Genomic DNA, 27,355 nt, shown 5'->3' with positions numbered 1-27,355 from the left:
TTCAATGAAATCATCGGGGATCTTCCCTAAGAACTGAGGTTCTTAGGCAGCCCTAAATCCCTTTTTTAAGGTGCTTCATCACCTGTATTTTATTTCCTTGTCCTTTTAGGGTTTAGTTGGACAAAACTTATGAGGTTAGGGAAAGGTCTTGAGTCAAGATTCTGTGTCTAGGCTTCATGCATTGTCTCCTCAGTTAGTGGTGATACTGGTATTTCTAGTTAAAACAGCTAATGTAATGTCAGTGTGGAACTAACACAAATATATGTGAACATAAGAACGGCCACACTGGATCAGATGAAAGATCCATCTAGCCCAGTATCCTGTCTTCCAATAATGACCAATGCCAGATGTCCCAGAAGGGGCAGAACAGAATGGGTAATTATCAAGTGATCCCTCCTGACAGGGGCTAGGGACAGCATTCCTATAATCCTAATGAATAAGCACTGATGGACCTACCCTCCATGAATGTATCTAATTCTTTTTTGAACACTCTTACGGTCCTGGTCTTCACAGCATCCTCTGGCAAGGAGTTCCACAGGTTGACTGTGTGCACTGTGAAGAAATACTTCCTTTAAAAAAAATTCTGCTACCTACTAAATGAATTTAGCTGTTGTCAGAACACTTTGGACACCACCTTGCAACCCTCAATCCTTTGAGCAGTTCCACGGAATGTGTGACAAGAAGGACTGTGTGGTCCAGCAGACAAGGCAGTAGCCTTGAACAAAGCTCAGGTCTCCTGGGTTCTAGCTTTGCCACTGACGTTGGGCATCTCAAGTTCATCTGTCAGTGCCTGTGTTCCCTTTTTCTCTGACACTGTGAACTCTTTGAGGACATGGTCCTCTCTTACGTATTTATAACATGCAAAACACAATGGAGCCCTGATCTCCACTGAGGCTTCTAGGTACTTCTGCAACACACATCGTCTGAGTAGGGATGAGCCTTTTATTTGTGAATACTTTCTATCCCTAGTTGAAAGGTAAGGAGTCAGAGCATCACAGACTGAGGCTATGTCTACACTACAAAGAAAAGTTGGAAAAAGATATGTAATTTGTGAACCGCAATTTGCATATCTTTTTCTGCTTTTCTTTTAGAAGAGGCTTTTTCAAAAATTGGTGCATCTACATGGTGCCAAATTTCAGAAAAACATCCTCTTTTGGCACATGCCTTTTTCCTCGTACAACTAGGTTTACAGAGATGGCGAAAGAATGCATCCGCTTTTCTGATTTTTTTTTTCCCGGAAAAGCGGACGTGTTCCTTAGATGCGGCATAGCTTTTCTGGGATATTGCCGGTATCCTGGGAAAGAGCTGCAGTGTAGACGTAGCGTAAGAAACATTGCTCTGGTGTGATGATAGATCTCCTGCCAGGATTTTATTTCTTGTTTATTAGTTGAACATCCCATTTGTTGTGTGTGTTAAAGAGCTAGTGTGCTGACTGAAATGGCCTCATTGCACAACTTGACAAGCTGAGAAGCTTCTGTTTGTTGCTTAGCAAGCTGGTATGAAAAGAAATAAGAAAAAAAATGAGACATGAAACAAACAGTGGCAACAGAAAAGCAGTGGTCAGGGTCAGAGCAAGTTTCAACATGTCAAGTTAATTTATCCATTTCTTTTTGAGCTCTGGAGAAAGGCTTGTGTCTGGAGATACTATATAGGAGCTTGCATTATTGTGTGATTATGAGAGTTCATGGTAGGAAATGCAATTTATTACACAATTTCTCCCCTCATCCTGTAACTCAGGTGATATGTGTTCAGGTCATGGTCAGTATTTTAAATTGCACTTAGTATTTCTGAATGTACTATTGCTTTCAGTCTTTTTGCAAAATGACATGTAACTGGTTGCATGGAAACTCCGTGTCAAGAGGCTGGTTAGTTCTCTGCTTTATTACTGGTTTTATAATCAGGAAGGGAGACATATTACTTAAGATTAAGGCCTTAATAGTTCACTTTTTATTTGAAAAAATCAATGAAACGTTAGCCTTGGAAGATGAGCAGTCTCTGGCTCCTTGGAACATTTTCCTTACATCTTGCAGTATTTTTCTGAGTGATAGTCTTTACACTGAGTGAGCTGGAGCACACAGTACAACACAAAATAAAAATTACAGCAAAGGCTGTGTCTGCCTGTGTGTGTGGAAGTGCAGGGAGCTGTGAAGAGCAAAGTTGTGCCCAGATTTGGGTGGGTGAGCACGCACATGCTTGAGTAAAGGGAGGTTGCTTCTCCTTGACTTCTCCAGTGTGTTTGAATAACAGTTCTTACTTCCTCCACAACAGGCGGGTGGTTCAACCCTTTCTTTTTCCTCTCTCCTATGCGCTGCTAACCTCAGCAGAGCTCACCGCAAATGCAGCAGTATGATCTGCTCCTTTCAAAAGGGTGTGGGTCAGGGCATGGCGGCTTCTCTCCCGCTGCCTTCTCTGCAGAAGCTGCAGGGGTTTCAGTGGTGGTGCCTCCACCTTACCCTTTTATTTTAAATTTCCTCCACCATTTCCACAACATCCACTTTTAGCCCTCTCTCCCAGGACTTGAGGGGAACAGATGTTTCTCTCCTTTGAGGCCTTCGTGTTCCAGGGCTTAACTAGTCCTAATTCCCTCTTTCTCCTGTTGGGACTTCCTTCCCGCCTCATTATCGAGCCTGGTCTGACAGAGTAGTTGGCTCCTTTTGCCATATAGTCAGCTGGCCCGAGTGTCTATTCCAGTGGTTGTCAATCTGGGGTGGGTTGGGGGATGTGAAGTAATCATATAGGGTCAGCCTTCACCCCCAAATCCTGCTTATCCTTCAATATTTTTTCAAATGTTTTTAATTTATAAGGGGGCAGGTGTCACATTCAGAGGCCTGGTTTGTGAAACGGAACGCCGGTACAAATGTTTGAGGATCACTCAAACTCAGGGTGGACTGATTTGAATTCAAGGTGATTTAAATGATTGATTTAAATCACGATGTAAATCGCCAAAAATAATTGATTTAAATCATGTTACCAAAAAAGCTAAGACTGACTGTGCTTCGTGTGCGCTTAATTTTGGAGTAAGCCCTGTTGAACTCACTGACGCTTCTGTTTTTTGAGAAAATAAGTATAGAAGGGAGTCCCTTGGGAAAGATGATATAAGATAGAAAATAGATTTATGGCATCACCATTACAGTCTGTGGCCAGGATGCCCCAAAATAAGGGGCATGTATTATGTAATATAAAATAAGAAAATGATACTCCGTGACAACTGGCAACTCTAGATTTCTCTTTCTGCCGCTTTCTGTATTGTATACTTGGGTGATAGTTTCATAACCTAGTTAACAAATTAAATAAGCCATATGGATTAGCTAAAATAAACGTTTTTCTCTGATAACATCCAACATGGCAAACATATTGGGAACTTCCTTGTCAAATCACGCGTATACTAAAAGGCACTGAGAGAGTCTTGACGAACAACACATTACAAAGTGAATTATGTTACTAACCAATTGATCCACTCAGCAGTATCCACGTCTTCATTTACATCTTTTTCTCCTAATAAGCAGTTTTCCTTATAAAGATTCATTCTTGTAGCAAGGTCCTGCATAATCTTCTCACTTTTATTTACACTTGACACATTTTCCTTTTTTACCCAGGGAATGAAGTTCTTCAAAAAAAATTCCCAGATAGGATGTGTCTGATGCTCAGAAGCCATGATACTTTTACCACAGAAAAACTACGGGGAAATTTAGGAAGCTGTGTGTGTATGCTGAATATCATCTTCCTTTTTTCTTTCCAGTCCTCTCAACTGTTCATTTTGTGCTGTTGCCATCTTTTCCTATATATTGTGTCTTTGTGTTTAAAAAAGTGTCTTAACTAACTCCTCTACTGTGCTTGGCCGAGGTCCACTACCACATAAGCACAGAACAAAAGCAATCCTATCCAGCTTGTGTTACTTTTTTTGTCTGCTGAGAAACAGAAATCGGGAACCCTGAACTTTCAAGAAGCAAGAGGTAATAGGCAGGACAGACTAGAGCCATGAATTCATTTTTATGAGACTATAAGTCAGTGATCCCCAACGCGGTACCCGCGAGCGCCATGGTGCCCACGCAGTGACAAGGGCCGGCCCCAGCTATTCTTGCACCCCAGGCGCCCGGCCCCACCCTCAGGTGTCCGGCAGCCTCAAAAGGTTGAGGACCACTGCTATAAGTGCACATGTACCATGTTTGTGATGAGATTTAATTGACACTGGTTTTTAAATGAGAAATTTAGTGTTTTATTGACAATTTAAAAAAATTCAAAAATGTGAATTTAAATAAAAATCCTTTTTTCATTTAAAAAAATATTTTTTTTTAATCCACCCTGCCATTGGTCTGATCACCCATGTCAGGTTCGTTCAGGGCAAATAATGAACCTCTGAGAGTATATCTAGACTGTGAGGATCTATGAGAAAAAGATATGCCAAATGAGCTCCGCATTTTTCATATCTTTTTCTGATACTTATGTCAGAAGAGCCTTTTCCGAAGTTTGGGCTGTCTAGACTGGGCCAAATTTTGGAAAGAAACTCTCTTTCGAAAGCCCCCCTCTTCCTCAGGGAATGAGAAATACAGGGGCTTCCAAAAGAGTGTGTTTGCTCTTCCACAAAAAAACCGGAAGAGCAAACGCGTACCCTGGATGCGGCAGAGTTTTTTCAGGATAACCCCCCCCCCCCCACCCCCCCACACACAGTCTAGCCGTACCCTGAGTGATCAGAGTGCAGGTGTACCCATTTGTTCTCTGCACTTTATCACAAGTTGAAATTGCAATTTCATAACTCTCTGCTCTTCTGGTAAATTAGAGTTTTATCATCAACTTCAGTCGGGCCAGAATATTCACTCAGTATTCCTGTGTGAAGTACACTGCTTCCAGAATCTGCTATTAGGTTAGTATGCTTCTGAAATGCTCCAGTGCAATTAGTTGCCTCTTCTGTGTTGGTAAACATAGTTTCTAGCATGGATAGTGTCTTTTTCTCTTGCTGCTGCTGACAGTTTGTAGCAGCTGCCTCTACTTAAGGCCGTGATTGCCAGCCAGTAGATCGGGATCTACTGGTACGCCTTGGAGCCTATGACAGGTGATCCTGACTGGTTTGGCCAAGAAGCTATCAAATGCTGGCACTTCAGCTCCCCCACCCCCCACTGCTGCACATCTCCTGCCTTTTGCCTTGGAGTTGTCCCCACCCCCTGGCTCTGCTTGCTGGGCAGGGAAGGGAGAAGAGGGGGTGCTGATGTCACAGTGCCCCTTCTCCCACCTTGTAGTGTATCTCCACAGAACAGAGGGGGCCACAACAGGGTTTGGGATGGATGAAGGGAGTATGCATGTCAATACTAATTGGCAACTAAAGCTTTGATTAAAAAAATAGGACACAAATCTGACTGGCTGCATTCTGTACAGATTAAGGCCCTGTGCCACCCTCTGCTTAGATGAGTAAGCCGTGTCCAGCTGGAGCCTGCATCCTGAACTCCTTCCCCAGTCATAAACCTCCTCCTGCATCCCATACCCATGCCCCTTAGCCCTGAGCACCCCCCACCCCCGACCCAAACTCCCTTACAGAGCCTGTACCCTCAACCTGCTCTGAACCCAGCTCCCTGCCCCAGGCTCAGCTCAGAGCCCCTCACACTCCAAATCCCTTAACCCAAGACCAGATCCTGCACCCCAACCCTCTGCCCCAGCCTGATGAAAGGGAGGAAGTATGGGGGAGGGAAGGAGAATGCAGTGAGCAGGGGTGGGGCCTTGGAGAAGGGGTACAAAGGAGGTGGGCAAGGGTATTTGGGTTTGAGGTAGATCCTGGATTGCACTTCAGTTCAAGCAAGTGATCTCGTGCTTAAACAAGTTGGAGGCCACTGACTTAAGGGATTGTCTGTATTTAAAACACTAACAGTAACTATGATGTGACATTGTTTTCATTTGGTACAGTAGAGAATGTTAAGATTTCTGTTCCATTTGCCTTCAATATGTCTTTAAACCTACACTGATGGGGGGAGGGGGGATTATCGCTTGTTTAAAATATTGTAAAAGAAGAAAATGAAGGAAATTAGCTTTTGGATAATTTACTTAGGTTCCATTGACTTAAGGTTTCCGGGTTTTGTTTTGTTTTGATTCAATATGTGCCTTTCTGTCTTTCATGGAAGCTCTAATAATCTGGTTCTTATGTTTTCCTGTTAGTCATAGATTTCGTCAAGTAGACCAAAGGAATGCTGTCAATTTGCTTTAACTTCTTGGTGATTGTGTATGTGCGCGCGCGCATGTGTGCATTGTTTCTTTAAATAGTCTTTGCAGTTTTATGTCTACAATGAAAATACACCTTTCAATCTATTGATAGTTAAGAGGCAGAACACGAGCTGAAAATAATGGAACATATCTGTCCAGACTATTTTCATATTAACAGTTTGGCTTGTTTCCTAGTAATATACATACATACACATTGTCATTCAAGTCTCTAGATATGCCATTCCTGAACATTAGAATAAGTGATTTTTAAAACAAATAAACTACTTCAAACAGGTCATGCTGACTTGTCTTTATCTGCAAAGTCCCTGCCGTGCTTTCTGGCACAAGATAAAATAATAAATGTCTGTATATAATTGCATGTTGGTACTAACTGGCAATTAAAGCTTTTATTAAAAAATAGGAAGCAAATATGTCTGAGTGCATTGTGTGCAGATTAAGGCCTTGTGCCACCCTCTGCTTAGATGAGCAGCAGTATTGACCTACTAGAGAATTTAGAGTTGACGCTCCTAGAAACAAGGGTTCGTCCTTCCTTTTGATCTTTTGCAGGGCTGCGCTCAGTGTTGGCACTCTGTAAATAAGTCTACTGCTTAGTCGGGGCACATGCCATGGAAAATGTCCTGTTACGGATAAAACCATAGTCTCCAACTCTGCACAGCTTGGAATGGTGGGTCCTCTGTACTCTTTGGAGGCAGAGGAGAGCTAGCAATGCGACGGCCTCCTCTTTGTGGGCTTTCCCTGGCACCCCTTTCTGCCCTCGGCAGCCTGTAGGGGAGGGGAACTTGTGCTCAGCCTTTAGACTGTCTCACTATCCCGGCTTTGAAGTTGGTCACTGGGGGGTTTCACTCTTTCAGGTCTATAGCACTGCCTGTTGCTTGGGATTCTCTGGAGGGGAAAATCCGAGCCAATTTTTGTACCATAAGTGTCTGCTGTTCTGTTTGTGACCCGATATGTGCATTGGACATACCGTTTGCTTGGTGAGGAGGGTCTGCCTTGGACCCTTTGCTCTTCTCCATTTCAGCCTTATGTTAAAGGGCAAATTCACCACCATGCTCTGTGGCCAAAGGGAGTAGGGCATCTTGTGGATGAGCTGATGTATTGCTTTTTACTGTGGAGGCACAGGGCAGGATGGAGACGACCAGCAGTGTGACAGAAAGGCACAACATGGACAAAGCCAGGGCAGTGACTGGGCCCAAAAGACCTGTGGTTGTATGGATTTCCATCCATTCTTCTACTTTGGGAAGGGAATGTAGGGGGAAAGGTACCGTGAAAGTTACTCAAAAAATTGGGCTCTGTCTGCTCAGTAAATTGGGGGTCAATATTCCTCAGTACTCCCCAAGGCACTTGCCCAGCAATCTCTGCCCTGGGGTGAATTTAATTCCCACAGAACAGGTGGGGAAGCACCAATAAAGACCATCCAAGCTTGATGTTGCTGTTCCAGAGATCCTTTTAGTCAGGTAGGTAGTTTCTTCATTGGGATGCAGTTCTTGATTTCCTTTGTCTACTCTTCTAATGAAGGATGGATTCACCTTTTCAAATATAGAGCAATGACCTTCCTCTTCCCCCTCCCACCCACCTCAATTATCACTATATCCAAGAATCTAATTTTATAATAACTTGTCACCCTATGTATCATCTCTAGGGCATTGAAATTTTAAACCAATTACCTTTGAGGTGACTTTACATATTGTTGCATTAACACAGACACACACACGCACACATGCGCACGTGCACACAAAATTCTGGGGCACTTCCATGCCACGGAATAGAAGTCTCCTCTTGAATGAGACATCTGTGGAAAATAGGTGGCATTCTCTTCTTCTGATCTTACGTAGAATCAGAAATGTGAGCTACCAAAGCCTAAGAATCAGTAGTTATGAAAAGTTTATAATGGTTAAATTAAGTTGTTTTGGGAGCAGTTTTTTGGAAAGGATGCAAGTTTCAGCTAAGTTTCTTTTCCTTAATACATTACTGTTTATGATTCATACTAAGCAGCAAATTGTAATACAGGAGATGTGAAACTAGACTTAATTTGCAAATATTTGCTTGGCAAGAGTGTTGACTTTTTCCTGAAAGCATTTCTACCTTAATGAAGTTTGAAGAATTATGTAAATATGAGATGATCCGATTATGTTTGAGACGATTAACTCCATCGATTCTGTGGATCTCTCTAACTTCGTGTATGCTTGTGGAACTTGGTTTGAGTGACATCATGTTGAATTGAACTCTGTTTAAGTCCTGCAGTTTTTACACTGGTCTGAGCTACAGGATGTTTGATATTTTCACATGGGACAAAAGCAGGTTTGCAGTCCAATACTTCATAACCAGTCTGGTGAAGAATCAGAGCTTTATATGGTTGCAGTGGCTTTTCAATAGAATGTTTTTTATTTACAGCTTTGGGAGATCCTGAAATATGAGACCTTAAAATGGTGACATACGAAAGCTATTTTGGTGATTTTTAGTGGAGGTTTTCTCTCCTCTGAGGGCCTGGATAATTGAACCCATCCGTATCAAGGCATCTGGGTTTGCAAGTGTTTGGTGCTAAAATTTAGTATAAAAAACTTAAAAAATCCCCAAACCCTTAAACTTATGGGCTGTGTCTAGACTGCATCCCTTTTCTGTAAAAGGGATGAAAATTAGACACATCGCAATTGCAAATGAAGCGGGGATTTAAATCCCCCCCACTTCATTTGCATAAAAATGGCTGCCGCTTTTTTCCAGCTCGGAGCTTTGCCAGAAAAAAAGCGCCAGTCTAGACACAGATCTTTCGGACAATAAAGCCTTTTCCGAAAGATCCCTTATTCCTTATTTTAAGAGGAATAATGATTGGCATTGACTTCTCAGACATGTGTTGCCACTTGTGAGTTATCGAGGACACCGAAATATATGCTAAAAAAACCTGAACCACACCACGTTTTGTGTTTCACTCTCCTTCGTAAATATGGAAAAACTATTGTCTGTGTATATGATAGTGCATAGAGATCTGTATCAGGAACAGGGTCCCATTGTGCAAGGCACCATATAAATACAGAATAAACTCTTCGTCCTACCCTGAAGGACCTGAGCAAAGTGTCTAGTTGTCTCTATATCAGAGGTGGTCATACTGACCCTCCAAGCTGCATGTGACAATCTTCAGAAGTTTGTGAGCCATGCCTTACTTTTACTGGACAGAAAGCCTTTAGCCCCACCACAATACTTAACATGGGGGAAAAGCGGGTCCGTGTCAGGAACCCCTAAGCATAACCATAATACCAGTCAATAATAACAATAAGATACAAATAACTTAAATGTGACAAGTCCTTACTAGCCATCTACGTAGTCACTATCCATTGGCCTGTGGCCGTCGCATTAGAAAGGGGCTGTGGTTTATAGGAGAGTTGGTTTTGGGGTCTGCATTCCATGCATAGGAGAAATGCAAAGGTGCTTCTTGGAGAAGCATATAGAAGAGCTCTGGAGGCTGTTGCAGAGGCTTGAGAGATGGAGGGACAACACAAACTCAGAGATGAATAAAGTGGGAGAGGCTGAATTGCAAAGAGCCTTAAATGTAAGGATATTTGATGCAGAAAAGAATTGGCTGTGTTTATTGCTCTGAACACCATGGCAGATTAACTAAAAGAGAATCACTGTCAACTGCTAGCATTCAAAGGGGGTAAGTAATATATTTTAAAATAATAAAAATTTAAATTTGTTTTCTCTTTAAAACAAAAGCCACAGCTTTCAGATTTGTAATGTTCCTATTTTTGTTTGTTTTACATGACCATTTTATCTTTTATTGCTGAAGTGAAAAAAGAACTATCTCTAAAAGAAGCAGAAGGATGGGGAAATACTTGAACTAAAAAAATGATTTGCTAATCCAGGTGTTTTTAGGTTTTGCGATTGTAAAGAGTGGAGAGAGACCCTAAATACATCCAAGATTACTTTGACAGGATTATATTTTTCACAGATTATAGGAGAACAGAGAGAGAGCACTGATTGTTGTATACAGTTTTGTTTCATTTTTTTAAATGAAATTCATAATGCAAAGGAACCATGAAAAAAACTTACATAGCTTATTGTGTTTTACACAGGCCTTCTGCACTGGGATAATATCGCTCATGCAATCTCCTATTCAAGTTAATAATCTCACATTTTTCCTTGCACAACACTGTATTATTTTAAAATTGTAATTGGACATTGGATTATTTTCACCTGGTTATTTTATAAATAAGGTGCCTTTTTGCCCCCCACTAAAATGAAAATGTTTCTTTCTTGGTACTTTTGAAAAATCCAATTTCTTATAATGATGATGTCAAGACAATAGTGCAGCTGTTGAGTTAGTTCTACAAAAGACGTAGTAAAATAGTGTGTATATATAGATAGCAGGAACAGCCAAACTGCAGCTTGTGAGCTGCAAACAGCTCGTTTACAATTAAAAGGAAACTCTCAGAACTCTCTTTCTTCCCCCACTCGCCATTCTCTGCCTACTGGTTGGGGGAGAGGGTGTTCAAGGCTTCTGCCCTACAGTATGTTGGTGAGGCTAAAGGCTTTCTGTCGCGCAAAAGTGAGACATGGCTCGCAAACTTCTGAAGATTAATACCACTGTTCAAAAATTATTTGGGGTATGGAACGGCTGCCATAAGAGGAGAGATTAATAAGACTGGGGACTTTTCAACATGGAAAAGAGATGCCGATGGCGGCTATGATAGGACTTCATAAAATCAAGACTGGTGAGGAGAGAGTAAATAAGGAAATGCTATTTATTTATTCCCATGTGAACTAGGGGTCACCAAATGAAATTAATAAGTAGCAGGTTTAAAACAAACCAAAGGAAGGACTTCTTCACATAGCGCACAGTCAACCTGTGGAATTCCTTGCCAGAGGATTTTGTAAAGGCGAGGACTAACTGGGTTCAAAAAAGAGCTAGATATGTTCATGGAGGATTGGTCCATCAATGATTATTGTCGATGATAGGCAGGGATGGTGTCCCTAGCCTCTGTCTGCCAGAATTGGGACTGGGTAGCAGGGATCCATTGGATAACTTGATGATTCCCTGTTCTATTCATTCCCTCTGGGGCACCTGGCATTGGCCATTGTTGAAAGACAGGATACTGGGCTAAATGGACCTTTGGTTTGACCCGATATGGTTGTTTTATGTTATGTTCCTCCCACCTCCCCTGCTTTCTGTTGATAGTGCAGTTTGAGAAGCTCAAGTAGAGCTCTGTAGCTGCTCAGTTCATAGTGATGGTATTGTTTGTAATGAATCTCATTGTATATTCAAGAATTCATGCTGAGTTCGTGTGTAGTGAGGAGGCTTGGAATATTTTAATAACAGAATTGATGCAAGAAGCGAAGTGCAAAGATATCGATGGAACTAGTGATTTAGATGATGGATTAGATTTAATGAGAAAATTATACCGATCTTATTTGCAAAGAAATAGAGGTGCAAAAGATGGTCACTGTACAATGAAATCCTAGAGAACAAGGAAGCACACATAGGCAATCAGCAGTCCACCCATGTGATCTACCCAGAGGCTAATTTCAGAAGTCAGTTCAGTGACAGCAGAATATTTTTTTTCTACAGACGTGCCTTAAAAACTACTGGATAGACTGTTACTCTGTCTGGGGTCAAGAGGTAATCCTGTGGGGATGGGGACAGGGGAAAAAACTTGAATATTTTTTGGGGGGGGAGTATTCATTTTATAACTCAACATTTTAAAAATTGTAAATTCTAAGAATAAACTTGAAAACATTTCTCCAGCTTTTCCATTTCTTGGAAGACATTAAACCAGATGTCTTACTCAGCAGGAATATGCCATGTGAGGGATTTAATGGGGCAGAGGGAAGGAATTCCAACTCTCTTCCATCCCTAGTTAACCCATAGGCAGGTTGTAGGCATGCGCACCCCCTCCCCCAAAAGACCGTTCGTAATTATGTCGGTTTATCTTTTTGAACTCGTCAACCCTGCGCTACATGTAGGTAATTAAAAGTAAATGTTGAAACTCCCTTAACTGAGATTCTCTGGTCCAATAGCATCCGTGCTCCAGTACAGATGTTGCAGGACCAGAGAGGTGCCGGTGGAGGGCCAGCAGGAAGGATCCCTGTGGGGCCAGCAGGGTAGCGGGCTGCCGCAGGGAGCTGACGGCAGGGTTCCCTAGGGTGTGGCAGTGAGACTGCCTAGCGGGGTTAGGAGCCCAGGGAGCTCTGGTTCACGATGTGCGGGGCTGTTCATGGAACCCCGGTGCAGCTCTTCAGGAAGACCTAGTACACGTGGGGCTGCCTAGTAGGTTAGGAAGGCTACGGGGCCTGCAGGAGGTGGGGAGCCGGCTGGGTGGCCAGTGGGCTGGTGGCAGGGATCCAAAAATGATCTCCCTTGATCTGGCAAATCCCTCATCCGGGTCCAGTCAGGTCCCCAGGGTGTCATACCAGCGAGGTCCAACCTGTACCAGCTTTCCTACAAGGTGAAGTGTATGTTCACTACTTTTTTTTTAAAGCCTCCCTAAAGTGCCTATTCCCATACTCTTTTCTCTACTTTCAAAATGACACGATGCCTCATGAGATGATGCTCTGAGAATGAAACGCTAACTATATAAGGATAAGAAAGATCTCAAAAAATAAAAGTGTGTGTTCTATTTAACTAAGATCACACCTTTTGTGTGTAGGCTAGGCCCTCAGTCCAGGGCTGGGGAACACTTTTGTAGCGTGCCCTACGTTTTAAAATGTTTCATTAAGCACTTTTTTTCCCCCTCCTTGAGTCCAGTGGGGGGTGGTGCAAGTGTTTCCATTGACATGAATCATCTTCACCCTTTTTAGCCCCTGTTCCATGCTTTCATAATGTTTTTAAAGTATTTGCTTTTGTTTGCAAATTTGGACCTAAAAGCTACCTTCAAAGGGTACCATTGCATGGAAAGGAAAAAGGGGGGGGGTGGATAAGAGATGTTTGGGAGTGTGTGCAGCAGCATGCCTGTCATATATGCATAGTTGGTCATGTAATCAGGCTAGCTGCCTCCATGCATTCCCTTGTGGCCTGCAGTCACAGTGCAGGATGCATGCCTTAGTTTCCCCAGCAGTTCTACAAATATATTAGAAGTAAGAGGAAGACCAAGGATAGGGTAGGCTCATTGTTCAGTGAAGAGGGAGAAACAGTGACAGGCAACTTGGAAAAGGCAGAGGTACTTAATGACTTATTTGTTTAGATTTTCACCAAGAATTTTGATGGTGACAGGATGCCTAACATAGTGAATGCTAATGGAAATGGGTAGGTTTAGAAGTTAAAATAAAAAAAGAACAAATGAAAAATTGCTTTGAAAAGCTAGATGTCTTCAAGCCACCAGGGCCTGATGAAATACATCCTAGAACACTCAGGCAGCTGATCGCGGCGGTATCTGAGCCTTTAGCTATCATCTTTGAAAAATCATGGAAGTTGTGAGAGATTCCAGAAGACTGGAAAACTGCAAATATAGTGCCCATTTATAAAAAGGGAAATAAGAACAAGTCAGGAAACTATAGACCAGTCAGCTTAATTTCAATGCCAGGGAAGATAATGAAGCAAGTAATTAAGGAATTCATCTGCAAACATCTGGAAGGCAAGGTGATAGGTAAGTCAGTATAGATTTGTAAAGAACAAATCATGTCAGACCAATCTGTTAGCTTTCTTTGATAGGATATTAAGCCTTGTGGATATGGGAGGAGCAGTGGATGTGGTATACCTACACTTTAGTAAGGCATTTAACATGGTCTCGCATGAGCTTCTTATCAATAAACTAGGGAAATACAACCTAGATGGGGCTACTATAAGTGGGTGCATAACTGGCTGGATAATAACAGATCTGAGAGAGTAGTTATTAATGGTTCACAGTCATGCTGGAAGGGCATAACAAGTGGGGTTCCACAGGAGGTCTATTTTGGGACTGGTTCTGTTCAATATCTTCGTCAACGATTTAGATGAAGGCATAGAGCGTATGCTTATTAAGTTTGCAGATGATACCAAACTGGGAGGGGTTTCAAAGATCAAAATGATCTGGACAAATTGGAGAAATGGTCTGAGGTAAACAGGATGAAGTTTAATAAAGACAAATGCAAAGCACTCCACTTAGGAAGGATCGGTCATTTTCACACATACAGAATGGGAAGTGACTCTCCAGGAAGGAGTACTGCAGAAAGGGATCTAGGGGTCATAGTGGACCACAAGCTAAATACGTGTCAACAGTGTGACACTGTTGCAAAAAAAGCAAACATGATGCATTAACAGGAGTGTTGTGAGCAAGACAGGAGAAGTCATTCTTCTGTTCTACTCTGTGCTGATTAGGCTTTAATTGGAGTATTATATCCAGTTCTGGGTGCCACATTTTAAGAAAGATGTGGAGAAATTGGAATAGGTCCAGAGAAGAGCAACAAAAATGATGAAAGGTCTAGAGAACATGACCTATGAGAGAAGACTGAAAGAATTGGGCTTGTTTAGTTTGGAAAAGAGAAGACTAAGGGGGGACATGATAGTGGTTTTCAAGAATCGAAAAGGGTGTTACAAGGAGGAGGGAGAAAAATTGTTCCCCTTGGCCTCTGAGGATAGGACAAGAAGGAATGGGCTTAAATCGCAGCAAAGGAGGTTTAGGTTGGACATTAGGACAAACTTCCTGCCAGGGTGGTTAAACACTGGAATAAATTGCCTAGGGAGGCTGTGGAATCTCCATCAGTGGAAATATTTAAGAGCAGGTTGGATAGACATGAATCAGGGATGATCTAGACAGTGCTTTGTCTTGCCGTAAGGGCAAGGGTCTGGACTCGATGACCCTCTCAAGGTCCTTTCCAGTTCTAGTATTCTATGATTCTTTAAAAATGCATGACTGAGCTTAGTTTATTGGGTTACTGTTTTTGTTATGCCAAAAGAAACTTTGGCTTTTTCTTTCCCGTATTAGTAGTTCATGTTTTAGAAAACAGGAGGATATGGAAGCTTGCCAGTGTTAATGAGGTTGGGTTTTTGTTTTATTTTGGGAAGGCTGCAAGGCAATTCATGGAGAAATCATGTTTCATTAGTATGAGCATTAACAAATCTGCGTCCTTTAGGTATTACTGATTACTATACAGCTATAAGTATTCAAATTATAGAAATATCAACAACCTTGTGATGCATAATTTTGATATTTCTAATTAGCACATACTGCTCTCTTCATCCTCTTAGGATTTTTATTTTAGGTGAAGTGGTAGGTCATTATGAGCAGCGTTTTCTACTGAAAATCTGACTGCGTACTTGGTTTAATTTTTTTGTTTGTTATCAAGGTAAATTTTACATGATAGTTTCTTGTATTTGTTTTTTTCCCTTTTTGATAAAGTAATCTGATTTTTTTTTTCTGGAGTCAACTGTGCATTTCTTTTTGGCTAGTAGGGCAAAATAGATATTTTATTTTCTCTAGTATGGCAGCGGAACATGGTAACAAGGCTTTTATTGCAACACACGGCTAGTAATTTAGCTGCGGAAAAACATACTTTTTGAAGCTTTATAAAATATTGTAAGGCACATTTTAAACACTTCTGCTGCTTCCTTAGGGATATATTTCTATTTATTGTTTTGTAAAAAGAAAAATGTGTTTTTATGCCAGATGTTTAATACCCTACACGCCTGTTCTCCCATGCCCTGAGTTTGCTTTGTAAATTTTTATATAACTGCTCCGTTGCTACTCGCTCAGCTTTATTTCCTGTTAGACTGATTTGTAGACTAAAGGGGGAATAGTGCAAATGACATCTCTCTTCCTGCATGGATTGCTTTACTCGCTGGTTAAGTCAGTGAGCATTTGCCTTTTTACTTCAATGGGAGCAGGAATGGATTCTATATTCAGGATCTAATTTTCAACAAAGCCGATGTTCACATTACTTTATTTTTATTTGGGGAAGACCAAAGAGATATGTAATGAGTAATCTGGTAATTAATCCCACAGATGGAATAAAAGGCTTTATCCTTTGCTTTAGAATTCTCTTTATAAATAAAGGCCTTTCAGAGTATTTCCTTCATGCATTATTGATTTCAAAGAGATCGGGCCCAGTTCTTCAAACATTTACACACCGGCATATACTGTGCTTGTGTGAGTAGTTTCATGGACAGCAGTGGAACGACTCCTATGCACAAAGTTATTCATGTGTGTCTGTGTTTGTAGAATCAAAGCCACATTCTATCCTCAGGCATACCTACAATTCCCATTGACATCATTGGGAGTTGCACATGCAGATAAGGACAGAACTTGGCCTATAGTTGGCAAACACAGCTGTATGTTGTTTTCTTAGTGGCTTGGGTCATTCTTTTCACTGCAACAGGAAAAAAATTTCTTTTAAGGATTTATCCATTATGATACTGTTAAAAGGCTACTGGCAAATACTTTTAAATATCCCCTCTCTCTGTTTCTTTCCACTCTTTCTCTTGCCTCTTCATTTTCTCCTTTTTCTCTTTTGAAAGACCAACTCTCAAGCTGGAGAAAAGTTCTTAGTGGAGTTCTTCAGGGGTCAGTCTTGGACCAGTCTTATATAACATTGTGACAAGACTGTGAATCAAAAAGTGGGAGTATGTATGCTCATGAAATTTGCAAACTTGGGAGGTATTTCCAATATGGAGGAGTACCAGAATATTATACAAGAAGATGTGGATAACTTTGGAAACTGGAGTGATAGAAATTGGATGAAATAGAATAGTGTAAAGTTCTAGATCATGCACTTAGGGACTAACAAGAATTTTTGTTGTAAGCTGAGGACTTATCTGTTGGAAGTGACAGAGGAGGAGAGAGAGCTGGGTGAATTAGTCAATCACAGGGTAACTATGAACTGCCAGTGTGATTCAGCTGTGAAAAAAGCTAATGCAATCCTAGGCTGTATCAGGCTATGTATTTCCAGTAGAGATAGGAAGCTGTTAGTACTATAACAAGGCACTGATGAGACTTCATCGGGAATACCATGTGCAGTTCTGGTCTCTCATGGTTAAGAAAGACAAATTCAAATCGAAAGAGGTGTAGAAAAGAGTGGCGAGGATGATCAGAGGACTGGAATACCTACTTGTAGAGAGAAAAGTCAGTTGTTTAGCCTGACCAAAAGACGATTGTGGAAATAGATGATTGCTCTCTGTAAATAAATCCGATAGATAAATACCAGGGAAGGGGAGGAATTATTTGAATCAAGGATGTAACATCCCATTCAGTTGGTTAAACTGGTAAATGCAGCTACTCCTATGTGTAATCATTTAACTGGTTAAAGGGGGTATGGGCAGGGCAGGCCGCTCTAGCATGGTGGCTCTTGGCTCCTGCCCAAGGGTTACCACTACCCTGGTTCCTGGCTACCACATGGGTACTGGACACTGGTTAACGGTTTAACCAATTACATTTTTATATCCCCAATTTGAGTAAAGTACCATTGTTGACACAGATGGGTATAAACTGGCCATCTTCAGGTTGGTTTCTAACCAACTGAGGAGCAAATTTTTGGAACAGCCTTCCAGGGTGGAGGAGTGGGGTAAAAAAAACCCTAACTGGCTTGAAGACTGAGCTTGATTAGTTTACATAGGGTACTATGGTATGGTGAGGCTGCCTATAATGGCATGTATCCGATTTATGACTATGAATAGCAAGTATCAGAGGGGTAGCCGTGTTAGTCTGAATCTGCAAAAGCGACGAGGAGTCCTGTGGCACCTTATAAACTAACATTTATTGGAGCATAAGCTTTCGTGGGCAAAGACCCACTTTGTCAGATGCACCTGACTAAGTGGATCTTTGCCCACAAAAACTTATGAGCTTATGCTCTAATAATTAGGACTCCTTGTCGCTTTTACGAATAGCAGATATCCCCAATGGCCGGTGATGAGACACTAGATGGGAAGGGTTCTGAGTTATTACAGTGGATTCATTCCTAGAGGTTTGGCTGTTGGGTCTTGCTGAAATGCTCACGTTCTAACTGATTGCTATATTTGGGGGTGGGAAGGAATTTCCTAGTGAGTCAGATTGGCAGAGACCCTGGTGTTTTTATTTGCCTTCCTCTGCAGCATGAGGCATAGACCACCTGCAGGTTTAAACTTGTGTACATGGTGGATTCTCTGTCGCTTCAAGTCTTCCAGTCATGACTTGAGGACTTCAAGAACTCAGCCAGAGTTTAGGGGTCTGTTATGGGATTGAGTGGGGGAAGAGTCTATATCCTTCGATGTGAAGGGAGCTCACCAGTCAAGTGTGAGAGGTATGCAGGGAATGCAAGTACATTCCTCTCACTGACTAGTAGTCCAGGGAACGGGATGAAAAGCAAGCCGTGTCCCAGAGCACACGGCGGCTGCCCCCACCCTCCCAAAACTCTGCCCTTGCTGTAGTTGTTTGAGTTTTTTGTTGTTTACTGGCAGCTAGGGATGTAAAGGGTTAATTGGTTACTTGGTAAACATCACCCTTACCAGCATGCTTTCTGGGGTAATTGGTTAACTGGCAGCTTGGCCAGCTGGAGCAGTTCCCAGCCCAATATGGGTGGAGGAGGGGGTTCTTGAGCTTGTTGGGATTGGAGCAGTCCCCTACCTACGACGGGCCCGGCTGTGCTGGAGCATCTCTCTGCTGTGGGATCCCGGGTAATGGGTTAAATGTAATGTTTAAACAATTTACATCCCTATCGGCAGCTGTTCCTGAAATAGTATTATTGAACATGTTAAAATACCAGCCAGAAGCCAACTCAAGAACAAAATAATATATTTTCCGCTCTCATTTTGTTTTTGAAAGGTTTTTAGAATTCGGAGGGTGTTCTCCACCAGACTGCAACCATTTTAAAGTAGGTCAATATTAGGACCTAAACTGCTTAGCAGTGTTTCTGTAAATGAGGGCGAGTCATATCTTGATGCAACACATGATTACAAAACAATACATTGCTATGGAATTTGTCCTTGATTGTAGTGTCCATGTGCATTTACAAACCATGGGTCAGCTCTTCAGCGGGTGTAAATTGTCATGACACCATTGACTTCAATAAAACAACAGCATTTTACATCCTCTAGTCTCTGGGTTCTAGCCACCTATCTGCTTGAATATGTAGTTTAGTTTTGCTGGCATAGAATATTTTCAGGTGGAGAGATGCATATATGGACAATGACATTTATTGTTGGTAAGCATCGCTAGCACTTTAAAATAATCTTTTGAGTGACTCGCTTGTCCTGTCAACATGGTGGTAAAGCAGAGCGCAGTGGGCTGAGAGAGGGTGGTGAAGCGGAGCAGGCTTCTGAGTAGCTCCAGCTCTTACTGCTGCAGTAAGTGCAGAGCGAGGGTGGTGGATCCCTTCTGTAGCCCCAGGTAATTCCCAATGTTGCCCTGGGCCCCCAGGGTCCCGTTCATTGGACGATTGAGGCAGCTGCTGCAGGGGACCCCCAAAGCACGGGGCCTAGAGTGTTCGCTGTGATGGGAAGCATTAGTAGAGGTTTGGGGAGGCTGACCCTCCCTCAGCTTCTGTTATACACTTCCTAGGCCCGTCAAGGTGTGTAGCATGGTCAGTAGGACTTCTAAAATGGAGTCAGTATCAGAACCCAAAGAATTTGTTTAGTAGAGCACGATGGTGTATGCTCCATAAAGGCGTTGGTGTTTCCTCCTGCTAATGACGTGTCTTGAGCTGTCAGAGGAAGCAGGATACTTCTCCTCACAATCCCACAGGAAACAAACATGTGGAGTGAAGCCCACAGAGGAATAATGCGGCCCTGTGTAGTAGGGTTGGCTGATTGGGAGCACCTGAACGTCCTGCCCTGGCTTAATGTGGGAGCAAGATCACGAGTGGCAGGGATTCCTTTGGCAACTAGAGCGACCAGACCAGCTCAAGATGCAGTGCATCAGATCCTCAGCTGATGTAGTCTATGTCCCCCTCTGTGCGGCCAGCAAGACCTCTTTCCCGTCCCTCTGTTGCCTCTTCTACCAAAAGTGCATTGTTGGCACAGGAAGGCTCATGGCATTATCTGTGCATTCGAGGAAAAAAGCTTGCTGCATAGTCATCTGTACCCTCTGCCTGATCCAGCTCACCCATTTTCCTATTAATTGTGCGGCAAAATGGCTGACCCTCCTGCTCTTACTTAACAGATTCTTGCCACTTCTGCTTGGCTGTTCAGCAGTGGCTTTGCTAGAGACCTTGGAAAGTCACTAAGTGGCTAATAGAGGAGTTGTTCTATCCTGCTAGGATAATTTTAATATTTTCAATAAGGAGGGCTTACCTCTGTGGGAAAGTCAAACAAGTTAACCATGATTGTTTAACTGACTTTCACAATCTCTTTGTGTATTTGTGTAAGATGGCATGTCAGAATTTACCTGTGTATTTCTTGTTGGTTTTGATCCTTTTGGTTGACTGCGAAGGTCCCTATGGTATTGTCTGATTTGCATAGTGGCTAATGCTAATACTTCCTTTACTTAGAATAGTGTTTTCCAGCTAAGGATCTCAAAATGCTTTGCAAGCATTAATTAAGTAATTCTCACATCTGTCTTATGCGGTGGCCATATCCCCAAGTTTACAAGTGGTAAAACTCAGAGAGATTAAGTATTTTCTGCAAGGATATTCAGGGAGGTTTTCTCAGAGCTAGGATTGGAAAGCAGGCTCCATGGCCTGTGCACTAAACTACAGTTACTCTACATCTCTGACTCGCTGAAATTTGGGAGTGTGTATGGCTACGTGTGTCATGGCAACTTTTCTCCATTAAGTTTTGGCTCGTTTACGATGCAATGCCTGGAAAAAGTTCTGCGTGTTACCAGCTGCTGTGCTTTGAAAAGGTGGTGGTGGAAGGAAAACCAAGGAAGGATTTTTATACCATCCACATTCAGAATATATTTAGCAATGATGGTATAGCTCAGACTAGTAGCCTCTGTTCTTTTGTCGTCTTTTTGCTCTTTCGTACTATTCCCACAACATTTTTTTTTCTTTTGAGGATCCAAAAAGAGAGCGATCAGTAGACTAGGCCATCCCCTCATTGTTTGGCCCATCAATTAAGCCTAATAATTTACATACTGATTTTGGCTCATCACTTTCCAGCTCCACATCTTCCCGTATATAACAAGCATCATTTCAACACAGTCTTTGGATTATATCAACTTGGCCTTTGTTTTTGGACTAATTCAGTTGTTCTGTCTCCCTTTCATACCTTTTCTCATCAACATTTATTTTTATAGGTCATTGTAACATCTTATGAACTTCTAAATACTTCTTACAGTGAAGCTCACTATTTGAGTTAATTTGTAGACCCATTTGTCACCTCAGCATTACCACTTGCTTTTTTGGTAACATTTTATGGACTTTTGTAATCCTTTTTGGCATATGCTGTTGTATGCAGGGTAATGTTCGTTGTGAGGTTTATTTGTATCTATAAAGGGAATGAATATCAATGTATAAATAACACCTCATCTGGATTTACCATAAAAGATGAGGATGATGTGATGCCATTTGTTGAGATTTTTTAGTATTCACTGCAGTGTTTAGGTCCCTTGATTTGTTCTCTCTATCTCTCTAGCAGTGACTTCAGCTCCTAATGATGGAAATGAGCTGTTTTTTGTCAAGGGATACTGCAAGAACCAAAATGTTTTGCATAAGAAAGAGAATAGTAAGTTAATTGATAATCACTTATTTGGCATTTTATCTTACCTGAAAATCCAGCTGCTAAACGAGACTGTAAATGAAGGTCCCTAATTTTTGAAGAGCACTTTTTGGTAAAGGGTGTCCTTGTTTTATATTTCATGTAGATCTGTTGGCATTTTAGTTTAAGTACATTTTCTTTTAGCAACAGGATATGGTAATGGCCCAGAGAATTCCATTGTGTGTGATAAATAAATATGAAGATAGAATTTGTTTGCAGTAGTTACATTACAAGAATAATAAAAGGCAAGATGAAAAGAGCGCTCTCATGGGTCATCTCAAATGCAGCCTTTTGCACTGAGCAAGAAGAACTTTTCTTTATACTGTTTACTTATTTTGAACGGAGTGATCTAATCTGTACTTGTATTCATTTGGAAGTTAATGTAATTTGAGTAGTTTCCTTCAATATTTGGCTTAAACCATGATTACGAAATAATCTCAAGACCTTGCCTTCTTAAGTCAATGCCTTTAGTTTAAACATAATTTTCTTAGGTGCTAGAATTTGCATGACACTTTCGTGACCACTAGTTTTAGTTGGGTTTTGTATGATGTAGAGAATAAAACTGGGTTAATTGCCGTGAAAAGACCGTTGGTAAGGTGGTATAGAATATTCGTCGTCTTGTCTGCATAGGTATGTAGGGCTGTGTAATGGGGCATGCCAGCCTTTTATTCAAGACAGAAATTGTTTAAAGGACTACTGAAGGTCTAGTCAGCCCCACCTGAGAAGCACGGAGGGAGGAGGTGTGACTTAAAAGAAAGAGTCCTTCTCAGTCAGAGGGAAGCAAGCAGAGAGAGGGTGGATGTGGGGATATTTCTGTGCAAGTAAACATGGGCCAGGGCCAAGATGGGTACCTAGCAGATCCCCTGGAGGATAGGGAAGAGTTTGTTTATTTTGTTTTAAACTTGTTCTGGGTTTCAAGTCCCCTGGAAGGAGTAGACCTGTAAGTGACCTATCTGGTACGGTAAGTCTTTGCAACCCAAAAGGCATTGGAGGCTGGGTAAAGCAGGTCTAGACTAGCTGGGAATCTGAGCTGCGTCCCTGCTCCATAACAGACTGTGTAATATTCCATCTCCTGAGGCGTAAAGTCTGCACGACAGGTAGGCATCTACTCAAAAATGATACAGCTATGGGTATGCAACATAGCATAGGTGCTTTCTGCCTTGGCGGAAGGGGGTTTTCCATAGATGTAGGTAAACTACCTCTCCAAAAGGCAATAGCTAGGTCAATGGAAGAAGTCTGTGTTGGGGGTTGGGTTGAACTGAGGATGAGGCTCACTGGATTGATTTTCTTTTCTTTTCTTTCTGATTCCCAATATCCATTCAAACTTTCTGCCAACCTGGACAGGCTCTGTTAGGGTGAGTGTGAGGTGTGGCTTTTAATGGTCTCTTATGCCTGTTTCAAATGGGGGACTTATACATACATCAGTAAAAAGAGGTTTTAACTTAGCCCCTAAAAATAAAAAAAGGTTTCACCCAGCTCATAACAATATTAACCCCTACCCTTTCCTTGATTCTTTTTTGCATATAGTGACTGCTCCTTCCCACCAGGCAAATCTTCCTACAAACTCTGCCCGAGTGAAAAGATCAGAAACACGGGAGTTATAGACATCGGTGTGTCCCAGGACTCTGGGTACGTGTTTTATAGCTCTGCCTTCTGCACCAGCCCTCACCCTTCTGACATCTCTTCCTCTTCTGGAGAGTAGCGCTTGCTTCTGAGAGAGAGTATCCCACACACCTAGGCTAGGTCTATGCTATAGCTTTTTCCGATTGCTTTTCCGGAAGAGGCTTTTCGCCATTTGGCCCCGTCTAGATGGGGCCAAATGGTAAAAAAGCCTCCTCTTTCGGAGGAGACTTTATGCCTTGTAGAACAAGATATACAGGGCTCCCCGAAAGAGTGGAAAAAAAAGGCGCAAGAGCAAACACGTTCCCTGCACGTGGTGGTGGTGGTGGTGGTGGGGGGGGGGGGTGTTTCGGGATACCTCTGATATCCCAGAAAAATCCTGCAGTGTAGCTATAGCCCCAGTGTGGTTCACTGTCCCATATAGTGGCACTTAGACCATTTACAGCGAAAGATAAGAACAAGGGGTCTCTACAGCTTAACCTGAAAGTCTTCCGGCTTTATAGCTCAAAGCTGTAGAGGCTCCTATACACTCCAGAGGCCCCAGGTTCGAATCTGCCCGGTGGGGGGTTACACGAAGAGGTTCCATCTTTGGGAGGGTCACCCTGCATCGAGTCCCAGCATGAGAGTGATACCAGTGCATTCTGGAGGGAGAGCCCTTCCTACTGTCTGACTGGGGAGCCATTGGATTTGGTAGTTTCAAACCCAGCTCTGTTCTGAAATCCGCTTCTGCCCATGCCTCAACCATATGAATCAGTGTTCCGTCTTGCATAGAATTGCACTGATGAGGGCAAATACAGGCCGTTGTGATTTAGTTAATGTGCCAGATATTAAACTGTTTGGAAAACTGTTCTCAGAGAGGGGTTGTCATGGTTCACGAGCCAGCAGAAATAGCATAAGACAGGGATCACTTCTGGGTTCAGTTCTGTTTAATATTGTCATGAATTATTTCGATAATCGTATAGAGAGTAAACTCTGTTTGTGGATGATCTCAACAGCTTTGGAGGATAGGATGAAAACTGAAAATGATCTGGACCAACAGGAGAAATGGTCTGAAGTAAAGAGGGTGAAATTCAGTAAGGATAAATACAAAGTACTTCACTTAGGATGGAGCAATCAATTGCGCACATACAAAATGGGGAATGACTGTCTAGAAAGGAGGACTGCGGAAAGGGATCTTAGGGTCACAGTGGATCACAAGCTAAATATGAGTCAACAATGTAACACTGCTGGAAAAAAAATAAATCTCTTTCTGGCCTGTACAGATGGTCCCCACGTTACGAACGCATCAACTTACGACCATTTGTACTTATGATCAACCTCCCATTAAGCGCATTACAGCCAGTCCCTGAGTTATGAATGCGCTATCTGCGCTTATGAACAGAGCGGTCACATTTAAATGGAGTCTGACTTAATGAACAGATCGAGTTTCGACCAGATGTTTGGTACATAACTCGTTCATAAGTCAGGGAATTTCTGTATTAGCAGAAGTGTTGTAAGGAAGCCACAAGAAGTAATTCTACCACTGTATATCATACTGATTAGGCCTCAACCAGAGTATTGTGTCCAGTTCTGGGAGCCACATTTCAAGAAAGATGTGGACAAATTGGAGAAAGTCCAGAGAAGAGCAACAAAAAGTATTAAAGGCCGAAGAAAACATGACCTATGAGAGAAGATTAAAATATTGGGTTTGTTTAGTCTGGAAAAACGTAGACTGAGGGGGGACATCATAACGTTTCTCATGTACCTAAAAGATTATTACAAGGAGGAGGGAGAAAAATTGTTCTCATGAACCTTTGGGGATAGTACAAGAAATAGTGGGCTTAAATTTGCAGCAAGAAAGGTTTAGGGTGAACATTAGGGAAAACTGACAGGGTGTTTAAGCACTGGAATACATTGCCCAGGGAGGTTGTGGAATCTCCCATCATTTGAAGATTTTTAAGAGCAAGTTAGACAAACACCTGTCAAGGATGGTATAGATCAGGGGGTGGGGAAGATATGGCCTGTGGTTCAGAACTGGCCTGTGGCCCGCCCTGCTGATCGCTTCCCCCCCCGCACCCCGAGGCCAATCGAGTCCTATGGGCCGGGAAGTGCAGCAAAGTCATTCACTGTTCAAAGTGGCTGGCGGTTCTCGATTGGCTTGGAAGCAGGGGAGTGTGCGACGTTTCCTCCCTTTGCCGGGGTGTATGGCACCTAGGGTGAAACCACCAACTGTACAAAACGGCTGGCGGTTCTCTCTAAGTGCTGTGTGCCCCTGGCAGGGTGATGGTGGAGGGGCGAGAGACTTTGTGTGCTCCCTCACCCCCAAGTCCCGATTGGTCTGATGGTTGGGGAGAGTACAAAGTCTCCTCCCCCCACCAGGGGGTGTAGTCTCTAGAGGGAACCACCCTTTTTAACCTGAGGCCCTGGCCCTTTCTGGGGGCCTGGCCCATGACCAAATACTAAAATTCATGAAGTGTCCCCCCTGCAAAAATTATTGCCCACTTCTGGTCTAGATAATACTTAGTCCTGCCATGAGTGCACAGGGCTAGACTAGACGACCTGTCAAGGTCCCTTCCAGTCTTAGGATTCCATGAATCTGTGAAAACGATTATATTTAGAGTCCAGACCCTGTGACAGTTGTTGCTCTGTGACTCCCTCTGATAGGAACACGAGAGCAAGAGAATCTAGCAAAAACATATTTTGGGGGCTAATTTATATAACTACTGATGAACCTTTTGGAATATAGCTGTAGCTGAACAGATACTCAGCTAGCGGTAGCTAGCGCTTTATAAGAGAATACTTTCCATAAACAGGAAAAAATACTAAAATGCTATTAAAATTAATTAACACAGTCCTTGTCACATCTGCCAGACAGTAGGAAAAACAATTGCTACCCCTGTAATTGCTACCCCTATAATTATTACCCCTGTAATGCTGCTTGCATACACCATGGGGACAGTTATCAGTATGGTACGTGAGGAATTATACGTGCAGTTTATACTCTGTAAACAAGAGCTGTGTACATGGCTCACCACATCAAAAATTCACAGCATTGTGTTTTCTGTTTCAAGTCCCTGTTGTCTTTTTAAAGACCTGTGCTCTTTTTTAAGTTAATGGATTTTTTTTTTACAACCGTATATGATGATTAAAACAAAAACGTCCTTGCACAATTGCAACCAGACACAGCTAAGCTGATTTGACTTAATGTAATTAGCTGGTTTCTGTTTGATTTAGAAGCAAAGGACCAGATTTTCAACAGAGCTCAGTACACAACAACTCCTATTTAGGTACCTAAGTAAGTGTCTGTATTTGGATGAGTCCCAATTAAGCACCTAGATGAAGTCCCTGGTTTCTTTTTCAAATCACTGAGCAAGCCCTACTAAGTGCCATAGAGTGGTGTTGCAATCAGAGAGAATAACATGTGAGCAGTATGTGGAGACCGTAGAATTACATTTCCATAATGCAGGGCTGTGTAACCTACAGCCTGTGGCCTTAATTCGATCTGGCCCATGGCAAGTCTTGTTTGCTTCCCATCTTTGTAGCATTTAACGTAGGTGAATAGTGATGTTTTTTTCAGCTTGTGTTTGTTAGGGTTGCCAGGTGACCAGTTTTGGACAGTACTGGACAGTCCGGTATTTGAGCTTTCTGTCCAGGAAACAAACTGAGAAAATACCGACATATGTGTCCGGTATTTTCTAATTAAGTAAGTTTTATTATTATCATGAGTATCCGTACATAGTTGCATATTACCTGGCTGGTAGACATGCTCACGCAGCATGAGCTTGTCTACCAGCCAGGCAGTATGCAACTACACAGTAGAGAGGAGGGGGTGGACTTGAGGCAGGACCAGGGTGGGATGGAATCCCCAGGACTGGACTCGCCCATGCGGCCCACCAGGACCGTGCGCGGGACGGGCAGCATGCTGGGATGTGCATGCATCCTGGCCAGCCCAACTTCCCACTGGCTGATTTCTCTTGCCCC

General features: G+C 42.4%; 1 protein-coding gene across 12 annotated transcripts in view; it reads left to right on the top strand.

Annotated features, from left to right (window-relative positions):
- The window catches only part of PLCB4 (phospholipase C beta 4), a 333,392-nt gene that overhangs the window by 47,315 nt on the left and 258,722 nt on the right, over positions 1–27,355 (top strand). For 5 of the 12 annotated variants that reach the window (XM_075925701.2, XM_075925696.2, XM_075925697.2 and 2 more), the window contains exon 3: positions 23,303–23,404. The exons of the other annotated variants lie outside the window; for them this stretch is intronic. The gene's annotated coding sequence lies outside the window, so the exon portion shown is untranslated. The remainder of the gene's footprint in view (positions 1–23,302; positions 23,405–27,355) is intronic. 12 annotated transcript variants of the gene reach the window in all.

Source organism: Pelodiscus sinensis, chromosome 3 (genome assembly GCF_052426305.1).
Source record: "Pelodiscus sinensis isolate ZL-2025 chromosome 3, ASM5242630v1, whole genome shotgun sequence".
NCBI classification, from domain to species: Eukaryota; Metazoa; Chordata; order Testudines; family Trionychidae; genus Pelodiscus; species Pelodiscus sinensis.
This window is presented reverse-complemented; position numbering and strand designations above follow the sequence as displayed.